Below are 16,219 nucleotides of genomic sequence, written 5' to 3'. Positions count from 1 at the left end.
GGTTGTTTGACATATTTCTTATATTTTCTCAAAATAATTTTTATTAAAAGTAACGGATGAGATGAAGTTGGAATTAAGAGAGTATTTTGTTAATAACCCAAGGCAAGTTTAAAATTAGGTTATTCAAGTATATTTGTTAAAATATCGTATAACTAGAGATTTAGAATTACTCGTAAACACCCTTTAAAATTTGTCAAAAGAATTCTCAAAGGAAAGTTTATTTTTTTTGGAACAATGACACCCCTTAAAATTTGATACATCTACCAAAGACACCCCAATAGTAATAAATTGACATTTTTACTTTTTGACTTTCATATTGTCTAATTTAAATAATGAAATGACATTTCTAACTTCATACCTATAATAATTTCTTTCTTTCTCTCCCTCTATTTTCTCTTCCTCAGCCCCCAACACCAACAGACACTGTCATACAAATGATGCATTCATATTTATTTAATAAATAATACATCAATTACTTGATATTTTTTTCAGTTAATAAATCTAATTACTTTGATCTATTCCTTGAGTAGAACCAAGTTTTAACTTTTGGCCATTTTATGGTTATTAAATTCTCCAAATAACCTGGTGGGTTGATTTGATCAATGATGCAAGTTGTTTTGAAATTTTCATTATTTTATAGATGTAATTTTTCTGGCTTTGGTTTTAAATTTTTCAATGTTTATATCCAATCCCTCCTATCTGCAGTGTTTGTCAAATTCTGTGAGACTAGAAAATTTATATCTACAAAATATGAATTTTGGTTGTTGGATGCATTAGGACATTTATTATGATTTAGCCCTAACAATATTTAAATACTCCACTTTCATTTTTTACGTGTGTGTGTATATGTGTGATAGTGTGTGTTGGTGTTGGGGGTTGAAGAAGAGAAAATAGAGAGGAGAGAAGGAAATAAATTGTTATTGGTATGAGGTTAGAAAGGTCATTTCTGCATTTAAATTAGTCAATATAAAAGTCAAAGGGTAAAAATGTCAATTTATTACCATTGGAGTGTTTTTGGTAGATGTATAAAACTTCAGGGAGTGTCATTGTCCCAAAATAAACAAACTTTCCTCTGGGTGTCCTTTTGACAAACCTCAGGGAGTATTAATGTACTTTACCCTTGATATATTTTACTGGTACATATTTGGTTAATGGTAAATTTTGTATTCATTGATGTTAGTAGGGATGGCAATGGGGCAGGGGCGGGGATCTCATTCCCCATCCCCATCCCCATACCCATACCCATACCCAGTGAATTTTTTCATCCCCACTCTCATCCCTGTTTAAAATTTCACCCCATCCCCATACTCGGCCCGCCCCTATAATCGATTAATACACTATAATTTTTTTTAGCACGTAATTTTTCTTATTCTCAAGTCTAAGATTCAACACAACCAAGCTATAATTTTTCTTAAGTGTGTTTTAAAAGTGTGTTTATCTATACTTAATCTAATTTAGTAATATATCATAATATATAAGGTTATTTTAGTAAATGTACATCCTAAATATGGTAAGACGGGACGGGTTTACCCCAGCCCCCGCTAAGGTTTCAAAACCTACCCCCATCCCCATCCCCATTTACATAAAAGGGTCCCCAAACCCACCCTAAACGGGGCGGGGCGGGACCTGTCGGATTTGAAAATTTTGCCTAGGTGTTAGGGCCGAGCAAGTGTTAGCCCAGCGGAGGCACCTTGCCTCGCCCACTATATTATATATATTTATTTTTTTATTTTCTTTACATATCTATGGAAATTTATATATACTGCCCTCCTAAAACTATTTTAATTTCTAAAATTCTCTTTATTTTTTTCTTATTTTCCTTTTTCTCTCTTTAAATTCTTTTAATAACGGTTTATTATAATACTCCATCAGATACAGATAAGATATGAACAGGCTTCACTTCTATTGGAACCAATTTTCAGTGTACTAATTCTGACTTAGAACATTATTGTAAATATATATATATATATATATATATATATATATATAGTAATACAAAGAGACATAAATATAGAAGGAGCAAGAGATATGTTATTAATATATTTTCTCAAGTACATCTCTCAAACATAAGCTGACATGATATATATAAATAACTTCAAAAATGGGCTTCTACCGTAAGCTAATTAAGAAGCTTCTTTTAAAAGCTACATAACGAGCTTCCTTTGTAAGCTAAGTAATGAGCTTATTCTATAAGCTAAGTAAGGAGTTTCTCTTGTAAGCTAATATTTGAAATAAACATGAGTGAACCTCACACACACACACACACATATATATATAACAAACATTATATATTTTGGTATTAGAAGTGAAAAAGAAAAAGGTCATAACAAAATCTTTTATTAAACATAAATGATGAGATAGAGGTGAGATTAGGAGAGTATTTTGTAATTGTATTATGTATGGAAACTTATATGGACAAAAATAAGATTCAAATCCTCAATTGTAATATTATTATAGGAACATCATAATGATAAAATCATATCAAGTTATGACAATACAATAGTTTAGAGCTTGCTGAATATATATCTTTTTTTCTTTTTTTTTTGTAGTATAAAATAGAGGAAATGATATAATTGACAACCATCAGTATCCTTACAAAAATCTACTCACATGAAAATGTGATGTGTTTGGCTTAAAATTCCAACTCAAACTTAATTTTTTTTTCTTTTTTTCCTAGATGATAACTCACACACCCATGCCTCCACTTAGGCTCGAACCCCTGACCTCTCTTTGAGAAGTAGGAGCTTGGTAACGCTAGGTCACTGGCCTGTTGGTAACTCATGTTGGGAGAGATAACAATAAACAAACAAGCAGAATAACTTTTCTCCATATATGCAAGCAAATATACTGTATCTCTACTTTTATATGTGCTAAAAATAATAATAAAATAATCAATCATACTAAACCACAAAAACACAAGCAATTTTTTATGTGGAAAACTTCCCCTGTGTGAGGAAGAAAAAACCACGGGACCTAGTCCAGTTAAAATCTCCACTATCAACCAAATAATGGGTACACAAAGTCTTCTCTAATCGTAATTAGAGGCTACAATACATCTCATCAAAATATCACCAATCTTAGCAAAAACAAAGAGAATTGGAGAGAAAAATACCAAAACCCGGTTACTGTTCACGAGCACGAATCACTGTTCCCGAGCTCAAAATCCGATCCACCGTTCAGATTTTAACTCATTGAGTCGTGAACCTCTCCTCCAAATTTTAGCTTGATCGGACCATGGACAAAGCGGGATCAGACATTTGATGAAATCTGGGCAGAATAGAAAAAACCTGCGTTTTTCTTCTCTCTCTTGTGAAAAAAAGGCTGATCTCTCTCTCTCTCTTTTTGATTCTGACTTCCTTAGGGTTATTTACCCTAAAGAGCTGGGCTTTAGGCTTTAATAAAACCCACTTGGGCTTTCCTCCATATAGAAGGAAATAAACCCAACAAATCTCCCCCTTTCCACTATATGGAGGCAATCGTCATCCCGGCGATCAAACAAAAAACTTCAAGCTTCTCTCTTGGTAGGGTCTTTGTCAACATATCAGAACCATTATCATCAGTGTGAACCTTCTCAAGTTCAAGTAACTTATTGTTCAACGCATCTCTGATCCAATGGTATCGTACATCAATGTGCTTAGATCTTGCATGGAAACTGAAATTCTTAGCAAGATGAATAGCACTCTGGCTATCACAAAACAACACATACCTCTGCTACTTGAAACTAAGTTCTCTCAAGAACTTCTTTGCCCATAACAACTCTTTAGTCGTTTCCGTTGCTGCAATAAACTCTGTCTCTGTGGTAGAAAAAGCAATACACTTCTGACGTCTCGATTGCCAACCTACAGTCCCACCTATAAAAGTGATCAAATAACCTGAAGTAGACTTACGAGTATCCACATCCCCTGCCATATTTGTATCTGTGTAGCCAACTAATAATTGTTATCTGTTTCCCAAACCAAGTCTCAAACTGGAAGTGCCTCAAAGATACCTCATGATCCACTTCACTGCATTCCAATGTTCTCTTCCCGGATTTGACAAAAATCGGCTAACTACACCAATTACATGGGCTATATCTGGTCTTGTGCAAATCATTACATATATCAAACTTCCTACTGCTGAGGCGTAAGGAACTCTTTCCATGTCTTCCTTTTCCTTATCTGTAAAAGGACATTGCTTTGTACTCAATCTGAAGTGGGTAGCAAGAGGAGAGCTAACCACTTTAGTGTTGTCCATATTGAACCTCTGAAGCACTTTTTCAATGTACTCATCCTGTGACAAATATAACTTCTTGGTACTCCTATCACAACTGATTCTTATGCCAAGAATTTTCTTTGCTAGCCCCAAATCCTTCATAGCAAATGACTTACTCAATTGCTTCTTTAACTAGTCAATCCTTGAAGCATTCCTGCCAACAATCAACATGTCATCCACATAAAGCAGTAGAATAATAAAATCATCATCAGAGAATTTTTGAACAAATACACAGTGATCAGAAGTTGTCTTCTTGTAGCCTTGCTTCCCTATAATAAACTCAAACTTCTTAAACCACTGTCTCGGTGCTTGTTTCAAACCATATAGGCTTTTTTTCAGCTTGCACACATAATTATCTTTCCCTTTCACTTTGAAACCCTCTGGTTGCTTCATATAAATCTCTTCCTCCAAATCACCATGAAGAAAGGCAGTTTTCACATCCATCTGCTCAACTTCCAAGTCAAGACTAGCTGCTAGGCCAAGTGCTATACGGATCGATGACATCTTTATGACTGGAGAGAAGATCTCATCAAAGTCAATACCTTTTCTCTGACCGAACCCTTTAACAACCAATCTAGCTTTGTACCGTGGCCGTGAAGAGAACTCATTTGGCTTCTTCCTGTAAATCCACTTGTTTTCCAAAGCTCTTTTTTCCTTTAGGTAGCTCTACTAACTCAAAAGTGTGGTTATCATGCAATGACTGCATCTCATCTTGCATGACCTCAACCCACTCTATCTTGTGTTCATCTTCTATGGCTTCTGCAAAACACTGGGGCTCTCCCCTGTCAGCCAATAACACATACTGCTCTGTTGAATACTAAGTGGAAGGATGTCGGTCTCTGGGAGACAACCTGGATGGAATCTTTGGTGGAATCTCTGGCGCTGTCAACTGCTCATCAGTCTCAACATCTCCCTGAACCTATAAGGGAACATCCACATCACCTGGTGGTCATCTTAAACATCATTCTCAACCTGAGATGGTAGATTCTTCAGAGGAGCTGGATCTACATCAGTCAAGATATCACCTTACTGAGACATAGATTTTCCTGCTTTCTCAATATCCTGAATCGTCTGATCTTCTATAAACACGACATCTCTGCTTCTCACAATTTTCTTCTCAACTGGATTATAAAGTTTGTACCCAAACTCATCTTGGCCATAGCCAAGGAATATACATTGTCGCGTTTTCACATTAAGTTTGGACCTTTCATCTTTTGGAATATGCATAAATGCTTTGTACCCAAAAACACGTAGATGATTATAGGAAACATCCTTACCTGTCCAAACTCGGTCTAGCACATCAAACTATAGAGGAACACAGAGTGTAAGATTCAATACATGAACAACTGTGCTCAATGCCTCCCCCCAAAAGGATTTTGGCAACTGGGCTTGTGAAAGCAAACATCTCACTTTCTCAACCAGTGTCCTATTTATCCTTTCTGCTACGCCATTCAACTGAGGAGTTTTTGGAGTTATCCTTTGATGCCGGATACCCTGCTGTCTACAATACTCATCAAAAGAATCAGAATACTTTCCGCCATTATTAGTACAATTGCATCTCAGTTTCTTCCCAGTCTGTCTCTCAACTAGGGTTTGAAATTGCTTAAACATTGCCAACACTTGGTCTTTTGAATTCAAGGTATATACCCACAACTTCCTTAAATGGTCATCTATGAAGTTCACAAAGTATCTGGAGCCACCAAGTGTTCATAAGGCCACACACATCTGAATACACTAAATCCAGTATCTCTGACTTTCTCGAATGAAGGGAATTCTTGAAGGAAACTCTGCTCTGCTTCCCTGACAAACAATGAGTACACTTTTTCAGAAGTGTACTTTTCAGTCCACATAGTAGACTTTTCTTCCCCAATAGAGCTAATCATTTCTCACTCATGTGAGTCAGTCTCTTGTGCCACAACTTTGTTGTATTATTATCCTCCATAGCATTAACAATGTCGTTAGAGATCTTTACTTGCAGAACGTACAGTGCAGAGTGCTTTATGCCTTGAGCCACAACCATAGCACCCCTAGTGAGCTTCCACTGGCCATCACTGAAAGTGCTACAATACCCTTCATCATCAAGTTTACCAGCAGAAATCAAATTCAAATGAATGTCAGGAACATGCTTCACATCTCTGAGAACTAACTTCGTGCCATTATTCATCTTCAGATACACACTCCCAATTCCAATGGCTTTAACCAAGCCATCATTACCCATCTTTACTGTTCCAAAATCACCAGATTTATAAGATGTAAAGAAATCCTTCCGAGATGTAGCATAGATTGATGCACAACTATCAATCACCCAACTGGTCTCATGGTATGCAACATTTATCATCTCATCATCATAAACAATGAGGAAGTCTGCAGGAGTGGTGGTAGCAACTCTGTCATCACCATCTTTGTCATCTCCATTCTTCATTCCCTTCCCTTTCTCATTCTTGTTTCTTTCTTTAATTGCCTACAATATTTCTTGATGTGTCCATTTTTCTCGCAATGATAACACTCAACATTTGCAAACTTGTTGGACTTGCTTCTGTTGTTATCTATGTTCTTCGGACTTCTGCTCTTACTTCTCCCCCTCTTTTCTGTAACCAAGATCTCTGACCGTGAAGAGGATCCTTGTGTTTTTCTTCCCATTTCTTCATTTAGCAAACAACTCTTAACCATATCCATTGTGATTACACCTTCTGGAGCGGAGTTAGACAATGAAATTCTGAGCGTCTCCCACAAGTTCGGTAATGAACCAAGCAACCATAACCCTTATATCTCATCATCAAACTTAATACCCATTCCAGCCAGCTGATTAATAATTCCTTGGAATGTATTCAGGTGATCAAATAAAGGAGTCCCGTCCTGGTATCTCAAAGCCATCATCTGCTTAATCAGAAACAATTTATTATTTTTAGTCTTTCCAGCATATAGTTGTTTAAGCTTACTCCATAGAGAACGTGCATTCGTCTCTCCACTAATATGGTTCAAAACATTATCATCTACCCACTGCCTCATATACCCACACATCTGTCGATGTAACAAAGTCCATTCCACGTCAGACTTGTTTTCTAGTTTTTCAGCACTAAACACTGGTAGGTAATAATCTTTCATATAAAGAAGGTCCTCAATTTTTCCTTACCATATGTGATAATTTGAACCATTGAGATTAATCATTCTACTCGTATTTGCTTCCATAACTCAAACTGCCAACCTGATAATCTGTCAACCTGGCGTTCTGATACCACTTTGTTGGGAGAGATAACAATAAACAAATAAGCGGAATAACTCTTCTCCCTATATGCAAGCAAATATAGTGCATCTCTACTTTTATATGTGCTGAAAATAATAGAAAAATAATCAATCACACCAAGCCACAAGAACACAAACAATTTTTTACGTGGAAAACTTCCCCAGTGTGAGGAAGAAAAAACCATGGGACCTAGTCTAGTTAAAATCTCCACTATCAACCAAATAATAGGTACACAAAGTCTTCTCTAATCGTAATTAGAGGCTACAATACATCTCATCAAAATATCACTAATCTTGACAAAAACAAAGAGAATTGGAGAGAAAAATACCAAAACTCGGTTACTGTTCACGGACACGAATCACTGTTTGTGATACCCCTGGATTTTCAAATGCGGGTTGGCTAGGCCCACGCCCGAATACTCGAGGATATCAAAACAAATTGATAATAAACGAACACAGAATACAAAAGAATAAAGAAGAATAAATAAAATGCTGACAAGAAACTAAAATGATAATCTAATAATAAACCTCAGAATATATTTTCATTAATTAATAAACTCTTTTGATACAACTGATCCTCCAAAATACAGCTCGGGAATCCATACTGTGTGGACCCCTAGAAAATTCAAACTAAACAAATGACAGCAATAACTGTCTAAATTAGGAAACTGAATCATAAAGGAACTCCTATGTAGCATCGGAAGAATGAAGTAGATTGATCATCGCTCAGCACGAATAACCTCTACTCTTGACGAACACCTGAAAAATAATGGTGGGTCAGGCACACAAACAAGTTCTACTCTACTACAGTCCAAGCAGAGATCCGATACACGTATACATCCTAGTCAATCCAACAGTAACTAGTAGTCCGTATATATATATATATATATATATATATATATATATACATACTAAAGGAACCTCACTAAACTATAGGGTTGTCTCAACCTGAATAGTAGGCAACATGCAAAATGCACATATAGTGGGCATGAATACCTAGACCTACCAGGGTACACAACTACACTATATCTAGATACACATCCCTGGCGATATACGCACCCTAACCATTGATCCTGAGACTCAACCTCATATCATGATTCGTTTATTTAAAACATACAAATAGAATGGATCACGAGACGGTTTAGATGGATTACAGTGGTGATTCACACTTTATATCAAGTTCCGTCTAGTGGAAGCTATGATGTAAATGGATGCTCTCAACAAATGATAGAATATTTAAATCTTTCGGTTAGTTGTTGAGTTATTAGATGCATTTATAGCAGGTGTAATAATAACACTTGTTATTGCCACGGTAGTTGAGAAGGTCAACTTTGAATATTGGAGCTGACCTTGGAGACGGTGTTCCCTTACTCAGATGGAGTTTAAAGTACTCGAGGAGGATTTCGTAGTTTCTGTAAATAATGATATGACGGTCGGGCGACTGAGCTAGAAATTTTATAATTTTTCTTGGTGTGATCAAACGGTTAGAAGGTACATCATGACATCAAATGTCAATTTTGGTGAACAGATACAGATAAGGATGCATATACAATTGCCCTAAGTGTAAAACCTGCTACAAAGGTGGAAAGTTGATCATCAGATATCGTAAGAATCTTTAGCCACTTCCTATAACAAATATGGAAGTTGAATTCAATAGGAGTGACGGTCGGTGGGAAGGATCGACATTGATTTGGAATTTCAATTTTTCATATGGAATCCGAGTGGTGGATTGAGAAAGATCGTTTGAGGACATAAATTTGAGTGATACTTATTTTAGAACTTCATAGTAGTTCTATAGTTCAGTAATAATGGTGTTATAGCATGTGGATGTTCATATTAGTGGATGCAAAGTGCTATTTCGAAGGAGCTTTATGAAGATTTTGGAGCAACAGCTCTATTTCATATCTATAGACGGAGGAATTAATCGAGAGATTAAATTAGACCATAAAGGATATGTTTGAGGTGTATATCCTAGATTTTCATGGACAGTTGGAAGTGTTTACTTCACTTGTCGGAATTTTATCTGTGATATTGTTGGCACAAGGAGGTTAGTGTAACAACTTTGGAGGTTTTGTATCTTTCACAATGCATACCTCTCATTTGTTGGTTGGAAATGGAAGTAAGGGTTGTACAATCAGACCTTGACTTCATTTAAAAATATGTCGGAAAGAGATACTTCCCTTTGTATTGAACTGTACGCGATTAGGAGGCGACAGTGGGATGTTGTAAATAATTGAACTCGTATACTAGAGTTTTTTTTATCAGGGAGTAGTTTGCTCGTTCTGTTTTCCATGTAGGAAGAAAGACGATTTTTGGAGAAATGTCAATTTTACTTATTACATTGACTTTTAGAGGATTGTGTTTTGCAATTGAGGCAGTTGCCTCTGAATTAGCATTACCAAATTATTAGCGCTAGGTGCATAGGAGTTTGTGCGTATATTCTATGGCACTTGGAGGTATGTAGATCATTCCCTTGTCGACATGGGAGGATTACGTTGTTATTTGATACAACCTACGAATCGTATGATTATTGTGTTTCTTAAAATATAGGAACCCTGTCTACCACTTGGTATATTGGAGTTAAGTGGAACCCTTATAGTGAGGTTGCGTCTACTTGGGAATATGAGGATGTTTTTCGTTCACAGTTTCCAAGCATAATGGAAGGAAGTAGAGGCGAATTCTGAGGACGGAATTCCTTTTGTTAGGAGGAAAGAATATAATACCCCTAATTTTAAAAGGATAGTCTCGGTATTTATTTATTTATTTTTATTGTATTTTTTTAGTTGTTTAAGTGATTATTTGACTAATTGTTTATGTGTTTAATTGAATTAAGTGTTACTTGATTAATTGGCTACTTATTTATATATTATTTGTATTTTGTTTAGGTATTATTTGTATTATTTGTTTAATTAGATTGTATGCTTAAATGATGTATTTGATTAATTTTAATTAATTGTAAATTAAATGATTAAATGTTTTATCTTATTTTATTTTATGGTTATAGTTAGTGGTAATGGGCTAACTAATTGGGTCCCATGGACTACTTGGATAGGAGGTTGGATGGGTATGGATAATTATCCATGGATAGTTCTATATGTATATATATAGATATAAATCTATATACATATATATAAAAAGGAAAGTAATTTATTAATATTATAGTAACTTTAGTATTAATAAATAATCTAATGTATATATTTTATTTAATTAATAAGGATATACATAGATTATATACGTAACATATTTTAAGTTACCTTTTTAATATTTTAATTTTTTTTATTTTTCTTTATTAAGTTGACTTGGATTGGGAAAATGAATATGATTATTATTTAGCCTCTAAATACACAACTATAAGTTGAAAAAGGAGTGAAAATATATCACGTAATATATTCTAGAGAGAGAGAGTTAGAGAGAGAAGGAGAAAGAGGAAGGAAGGAGGAGAAAACCCTTTAGAAAGAAGATCAAGGAAGAAGAAGTTTAACTTTCAATCCGAAAGTTTAAGGCAAGTTCTTCTTCTATCTCTTTCCCTTTGATTCGTGTTTCTATACATGCCTAGGAAATTTCAGGATTTGTTAAGCACATAAAATTAAATAATTATGCATGTTTAATTGGATTAGAACATAGGTTTTATGAATTTGGTTCATATCTGTTCTTGTGTTATGAATTGATAAATGCATGATTTTGATTTGATTTCCGGTGTGAATTTTTACACGTTTAAATTATGTATATTTCATATCTGTGGAATGATGGAACGTAGAAACATGCTTAGGATTCCTGAACATTAAATAGGAACTAGGTTTGGGTTTAAATAAATTTAAATAGACTCAATCATAATGATTCTTGCTATTTGAATATTTTAAACAAACGAATGAATTTAATCTTTTAATATGTTTTAACAATTGAGATTAAATGTGTAGGATGAATTGGATATGGAGAATGCTTATTTGACGGTATAATAAAATATCATCATATGTATAAGATTCAGTTTATGTAGGACATATGATATAGGAAACTTAAATAAATAATAAGTCATTCTTATTTTGTGATAACTTGAAATCATATTATCATAGTTATTTCTGGATTATTTGATGTATTTCCTTAATCGTTACATTAATTGTTATATTATGTGGTTTAATGCACCGGTATGAGACGGTGGCATTCTAGGGACGTATTAACTTATCAGTTAAGTCCTACCAATTTTATATAAGGGAATGGATTAACTAAAATGTTAAGTTCTACTTATATTTAAGTCAGGTCAGCTGAACAAGTTGAATGACTTATGGAGGATTAATTTATTATATAAGGGAATGGATTAACTAAAATGTTAAGTCCTACTTATATTCAAGTCAGGTCAACTGAACAAGTTGAATGACTTATGGAGGATTAATTTATACCGGATAGGATGGTTACTAGATTTTATTTATATAAATATGGTGCTATGATATGAGCTTGAGTCTCAGGATTAATGGTTAGGGTGCGTATATCGCCAGGGATGTGTAGCTAGATATAGTGTAACTGTGTACCCTGGTAGGTCTAGATATTCATGTCCACTATATGTGCATTTTGCATGTTGCCTACTATTCAGGTTGAGACAACCCTATAGTTTAGTGAGGTTCCTTTAGTGTGTGTGTATATATATATATATACGGACTACTAATTACTGTTGGATTGATTAGGATGTATACGTGTATCGGATCTCTACTTGGACTGTAATAGAGTAGAACTTGTTTGTGGGCCTGACCCACCATTATTTTTCAGGTGTTCGTCAGGAGTAGAGGGTATTCGTGCTGAGCGAGGATCAATCTACTTCATTCTTTCGATGCTATATAGGAGTTCCTTTATGATTCAGTTTCCTGATTTAGACAGTTATTGTTGTCATTTGTTTAGTTTGGATTTTCTAGGGGTCCACATAGTATGGATTCCCGAGTTGTATTTTGGAGGATTAGTTGTATCAGAAGAGTTTATTAATTAATGGAAATATATTCTGGGGTTTATTATTAGATTATCATTTTAGTTTCTTGTCAGCATTTTATTTATTGTTCTTTATTCTTTTGTACTCTGTGTTCGTTTATTATCAATTTGTTTTGATATCCTCAGGTATTCGGGCGTGGGCCTAGCCAACCCGCATTCGGAAATCCGGGGGTATCACACTGTTCCTGTGATACCCCTCAGATCCAAGACACTGGTTGATCAAGCCCAGGCCTAAACCCGAGAGATATCAAACAATTAATATTTTAAATCAAACACGGAATACAAAATTGATTTAAGAAATAAAAATAATAGAAGCTGAAAGGAACTAAAATAATATCCTTAAAAATAAATATCCAAAACTGATAATCCAAATCTCCATAAGTTTACAACTTAGGAATCCATCAATTGGACCCCTTATTAAACTTCTCAATCCGAAACTGAAATAACAGAAATAAAACTAAAGCTAACATAAAGTAGATCCCTACGTAGTGGGAGGAATAAGTAGCTGTATCGGCTCTGCACGTCCAAGCTTTAACCCTAGAACTGACGAACACCTGAAAAATAAAGGAGTGAGTCAGGCCCACATGCAAGTCCTGATCTACTACAATCCAAACAGTAATCAGATACGCAGATACATGCTAGAAAGACTCAACAATATCTAGATTAGTCCATATCTATATAGTACACACTAATAGGACGCTCGCTAGTCCAATAGGTTTGTCTCAGCCTGAATAGAAGGCAACATGCGAATACGCACCCTAAGGTGGGCATGAGTACCTAGACCTACCAGGGAACAACACCTATGTCCAGTTATCCATCCTAGGTAATATACGCGCCCTAACTATGGTCCTGAGACTCAAACTCATACCATAGTACCATAAAATACATATATAAAATCCATACTCCTCCTAATACAAAATACCATCCAACTTTGTAACAGTTTGATATATTGTATAACAAATCCAACTTGAACCCATAGTAGTTCATTCAATTCTCAATTGATATGACCCATGTAGGTGATGGACTTAACCCATATGATTAATCCATACCTTAATCCAAATTAGGTAGGACTTAGTGTTTGTACTAATTCATACCTAGTATGCCACCGTCCTATACCGGTGCAAACAATCCTCCAGTTCCATAGTTAATAACACAGCATAAACATGTATCAACTAACTTCCAAAAGAAACATAAATATAGTTTAACATATTTACAACCAATTTATGCATCCAATATACCATTTAAATATCACATTACAGTGCTTTATATATATATGAAAAGACTGTACATGTAGTTCCTCCAGTTAATATAGTTGACAGAACAGTAATAAATACCAATCCACCATACTTCAAGATTTGCATATAAACAGTTTAACATGTGTACAACACATTAATCATCCTACATAAGGTTTAGAAATCCCTTTCCAGTCCCATTTTATTAAGTAAGACTGAAACCTACCACTCCTCCTGCACAACCATATCTGATGCAATAGTTGATAAATTTAAAACATCCATTAATTCCATTTAAGCATACTTAATCTTCTAGATAGATAAACATATGCTTATAACATAGTTGAACATGCTTGATAAATTTAAACATGCAAAAGAACCCAAAACTTTGCTCAAAGCAGTAAACAGTTTACAAAGATTTCAAAGACAACTTCACATATGCAGTTTCTTCATTTAACCTTAGATTGCTTCAAGGTTCAATACAATACCATTAACAATACTTCCAACCATTTTTACATCTCTGGAACTATTATACAACCCAATTTTACCCACTGAAACAACCCAGTCATCTTCCATAGGTCCAGAAACAACCCAAAATCACGCAGAAGCAAGAAAAGAAGCTGGAGCCGCCTCCAGAATATTGGAGCCGCCTCCCTTCTTGGTGGAGCTGGCTCCTCCCTTATTGGAGCCGGCTCCCTCCTTTGGTGAGCCGGCTCTCCTCCTTTGAGAGCCGTAATTCCTTCTCTGGTTGTCTTCCTCGCCTCCGGCTAAGTTCAAAACCTATTTAGTATTTTAAAACCTTGTTCCAGTGTTTATACACTATCCTAGATTATATGAGAAACCCCCCAACATGCATCAATAATCCCAATTAACCAAGCTTGAACCCAAGACACAGCATGCATCAGTTCACAGTTCTTTAAAAATTTGCACAGTTTGATTCACGAGATTTATTTCCGTTTGAACATGCATACAAGATAAATTTAATCATTAATCTGTTTTTAATCTTGGTTTAATCCTTATAGTCTTTCTAAGCCTGTACAGAACACAGATTAAAGAGATAGAGTGGAAACAGAACTTGCCTTCAGTTTCAGACTGTGGAACTGCAGACCTCTGTCAACTCCGGCAACGATGGTTGTCTTAACTCCCTCTGCTGCTCCTAATTCAATCCCCAACCTTCTCCTTGAATTCTTCCTTCAATCCCCAAAGGTTCTCTCTGAAACTCTCTACAACTCTCTGTTTTTCCCTCTCTGAAAACCTGATACGTGAATGCAGGTTGTTGATGTTTGTTTGCTAAACCCTAAACCCACATGAAGAAATATATTTATAGGCTTAATTCTCCAACCCTAATCCGTATATAGCTAGAGCCCTAATGCAAACCCTTAGTCGGCCCATGCAATTGTCCAAGTTACAATACACGGCGACTTAATACAACCTAGGTCGGCTACAGTAACTCCAACCCTAACTGACATATACGTAAATCAACTTAATTATATAATTTAACGTTGAAATAACTTCCACAGAAATATAATCCTAATCTAAAATAAATTAACATTTAACTTAACCCAATTCAAAATAATCCAATAACAAAAACAATAATATTAATAAAAGAAAACAATTAATTCAAATAAAAGGACAAACAAGCAGATAATCAATTATCAAACAAATAATCCAATAAAATGACACATAATAAAATAAAATGCAATTAAATACAATAATTAAATTCCAGAACTGTCCTTTTAAAATTAGGGGTATTACAGTTCCCGAGCTCAAAATCCGATCTCCACCGTTCAGGTTTTAACTCATTGAGTCGTGAACCTCCCTCCAAATTTCAGCTCGATCGGACCACGGACGAAGCTGGATCGGACATTTGATGAAATCTGGGCAGAATAGAAAAAACCTGCATTTTTCTTCTCTCTCTTGTGAAAAAAACGGCTGATCTCTCTCTATTTTTTATTCTAACTTCTTTGGGGTTATTTACCCTAAAGAGCTGCTTTGGGCTTTCCTCCATATAGAAGGAAATAAACCCAACAACTCAAACTTAATTCTTTCGTAACAATCTTAAAATACTTCCAACTTAAGCACGATTCTTTTCATTTTTTTTCTTCTGTATTTAGATTAATAGAAAAACAAAGTCTTTTTATATATATATTTTTATTTTCACAAACTGGGTTTGCATATCTTTGAAATGTATTGATGATTGAATAACTTAAATTCTTAGTTTATTAATTTGTTTGTGTTTTCTTTCATAGATATGGTTTCGTTAAATTTTTAATTGTTACTTTCTTTGATAGTTATTTATTATTATTATTATTTTTTCGGTAAGTAAAGAGAATTGTTTTTGTTGATTTATTTTTGAAATTTTTTTTTTTTGGAAGTTATCTTATATTTTGATTTTAAATGATCTATTTTTACTGTGTCACCTGAAGGATCACAACTCAAGAATACATTATGAGAACAAAATTATAATTTTTTAGTATAAAATGTGGTCGGGCGAGTTGACCTTTTCCATTCCCGCTCAATAACGG

Source organism: Cornus florida, unplaced genomic scaffold (genome assembly GCF_030987335.1).
Source record: "Cornus florida cultivar Cherokee Brave unplaced genomic scaffold, ASM3098733v1 CherokeeBrave_3.0.0_Hap2_Chr02, whole genome shotgun sequence".
Classification (NCBI taxonomy): Eukaryota; Viridiplantae; Streptophyta; class Magnoliopsida; order Cornales; family Cornaceae; genus Cornus; species Cornus florida.
Note: the sequence above shows the minus strand (reverse complement) of the source record.